The following is a 3,393-nucleotide window of genomic DNA, read 5'->3' as shown; positions in this document are numbered from 1 at the left end:
ACATTATATAATATTATACAGAAAGGATAATATTTCTTTATAATAATCACATTAATATATAATTATATATATTATAAAAATATATACTGTGTTACTATTACATGTTATATTAATGATTACATATTATCGTTGCATTTATAAAATTAAATTATATTACATATTATATGTAACATAAACATAAATATAGTATGTGAAAATAATATAATTTATTAATATTAATAGCATGTGTTAATATATAATATGTAAAGATATACATAATAAATTACTTAATATATTTTTACATTATATATTTTTTCATATTTTTCATACTTTATAATTATGTTATACAATTATGTTAATTATAATATTAATTATAGTTATATAGGGAAATGTAATATGTAATATTATAATATAGGGAAATATAATATATACCATACAATATATGAAATATAAACTATATGTTATGTTAATATATGCTACATTAATATAGCATATTATATATTATGTTAATGTATGCCATATTAATATACTAATTTACATATATTATATACAATATTACAGTATAAATATATATAATTTAAAACACATTACATTTTATAAAATGGGATAATACAATTAGAAGCACACTATAATCTATTATATATTGTAATCGCACTAAAACATTACTTACAAAATTGAGTTTTCCAGTCAATTAACAAATATTTATTAAGAACCTACTATGCGTCAAGCATGGCAGGGCTATAACGGTGTCCAGACAGAGTCCCTGCCCCCAGGCGCTCCCATCNCAAGCATGGCAGGGCTATAACGGTGTCCAGACAGAGTCCCTGCCCCCAGGAGCTCCCATCCTAATGGGGAGGTTACCAGGGGAAAAGAGTACCAATGTGTGCTGTGCTGTACGGCAATCATGCTGTGTACAAATAATTCATATAAACTACCCTGCAGTGCACACACAGGGTCTCCGTACCATGTGACAGCGCTAAGAGCATCAAGAGCTGAGGGTTGACCTGCCCCGCCCCCCACCCCTTTCCAACAAATTTATCGAAATCCCTCACATTCTGTGGAAGTAAATGACTCTGGCAAACAGAACAGTTGTAGCTGCACACGGAAGCCGGGCTCCCTCCACCCCAGGCCCCGAGGTCTGTGAGGACAGGGGCACACCGAGGTGTGAGCGGGGCTGCGTCCTTCGGGGGGTCAGGGGAGAACCTGGCGCCTGCTTTCCCAGCTTGGAGGGCAGCTTGCACCCCCGGCTCATGGTTCCCGCCTCAGCTACTCCAGTTCCTCCTTCCGTTGTCACATCCCCTACTTCCTGTCTCTGGCCCCTCATGCCCCCCCCCCCTTGTATAAGGACACTTGCAATTATAACAGCCCTTCTGGGTGATCCGGGTAATCCCCCTGTCTCAGGTCCTTAACTGCATCTCATCTGCACATTCCCTTTTGCTGGACAAGGGAACACAGCCGCAGGCTCTGGAGAAGCACATCTGAGCAATGGTGGGGGCATTAGTCAAAATACCAATAATGAGTAAAATGATGAATGGACCCCCAAAACTTCTGTAGCCGGTTTTCTCAAGGTCTCATTGTCAGTGTTAATGAGGCAAGTGTGTCATGAAGTCCCCTGGAGTCAGTGTTTCCCTCTGGCTGTGCGCAAGGGGTGTGTGCCTAGGGCGGCACCTGCCCCCTTCCCTGAAAGGGGCCTGTTCCTTCTAATGACAGCCTTCTCCTCCCGGTCAGCACCACACTTCTCTCTGCAGACACCTGAGAGGCGGGTTCCTGATCACCAACTGCACACACATGCACATTGTAATCGATTCCTCCTTCCCATCTTCACGGTGCTGTGGCCTGGGACAAATGATCTATCAGATTTGTATTTTCTGCATTTCAAAAACGTGAATAGAAGTAGATGTGGGTCATATCTAAATATGGAGAGAGAATTTATTTTGAGTCTTAGAAGAATGAATGCATAGGAAACCCTTCCCACAGCATTTGGCAAATAGCAGGCACTCATATGTGACAGCCACCCTTAGGTTCATTATTATAAAATGACTTCAGCCTGCCACTCACATATCTAGCCACAGCTTTGAGTAAGAATTTACACAAGTGGAAGACCCCCCCCTCCTGGATCCTCAGACATAGGATTTCCCAAACCCCAGCATGGGAGTCAGACAGACCTCAAGTTGCATGTGACCCCTTCCTTCACCTCTTGTGTGACCTCCACAAACATTTCTCATCGCATAAAGGGGGTACCCACACCCTTGACCTCTCTTTGTGTCATCTTGAGATAGCACTGTTCCCTCCAACACATAGGAGGTTGACTGAAAGCATATGGGGAAAAAGGTAAAAGGATTTCCATAGGATGTCAGATAGCCACACCCTTTAAACATTTTATATGTTCTGACCCAAGCACTGAACCCTCTCTCCTTTCTCTGTCTCTCTCTTTCTTCACTTTGCATTCTGACAGCCTTCACTCAACTCAGTGCAACATGGAAAACCTCCCTCGAGTCTGTCCCCTCCAAACACAGAAGGAGCTATACATATTCAATCATCTTCTTGGACAGAAATAGTATATTTTCTTTTGTGTATTTGGTATAATTAAAGATATGCTTAAACAACACTGGACACAGAGCCTGATGGGAAAAGCCCCGATGATGGTGGCATTTATTATTATTATTGATTAATTATTGTTGTTGTTGTTTATCCTTATAGAGAAAGAGGGGAAAGTCCTCCTTTGCTTGTCCATTCAAGAAGAACTATTGGCATCAGTGCCTAGACACTTCCATGTGATGCCCCCCACTGGCATATTAGGTAGATAACACATCCTTGGACAGAGGTAATGGGATGGAGTTCATCACATGGGGTCTTGAACAAGAGATCATGATCCCTAGAGTCTATGCAAGAGAGGGCAAACAAACTGGGGAAAAACAAATACCTAGCAGGTATCCAACACCTATGGATGCATCCAACAATACCTTTTCAGTATTTACATATGTTGAATCCCTAAAATAGTCCTATGGAGATAATGTTATTATTTTCAGCCCTTCTGTCCTATTTCCTCACCACCATGTTTCCTCTAGTGTCAGGAGCTGAAGGGACTGAATTTTCTCTGGAAGCTTTTCTTTATGGCATTCTTGAGCTCCTTATTCCTGAGACTGAAAATGATCGGGCTGAGAAAGGGGGTGAAGACTATATAGGTGGTGGCCATCAGCGTGTTACTGTCCATAGAATGGGGGCCCTTGGGCTTGAGGTAGATGATGGAGGCAAAACCGTAGTGCACAATGACCACAGTGAGGTGGGACACACACGTGGAGAAGGTCTTGTGTCTGCCCTCGGCAGAGGGGATCCTCAATATGGCGGCCACAATGAAGACATAGGAGAGGACGATGAGGAATAAACAGCCCATCAGAGCTGAGACGCACACCA

The sequence above is a fragment of the Crocuta crocuta genome, unplaced genomic scaffold (genome assembly GCF_008692635.1).
Source record: "Crocuta crocuta isolate KB4526 unplaced genomic scaffold, BGI_CrCroc_1.0 scaffold755, whole genome shotgun sequence".
Taxonomy (NCBI): domain Eukaryota; kingdom Metazoa; phylum Chordata; class Mammalia; order Carnivora; family Hyaenidae; genus Crocuta; species Crocuta crocuta.
Note: the sequence above shows the minus strand (reverse complement) of the source record.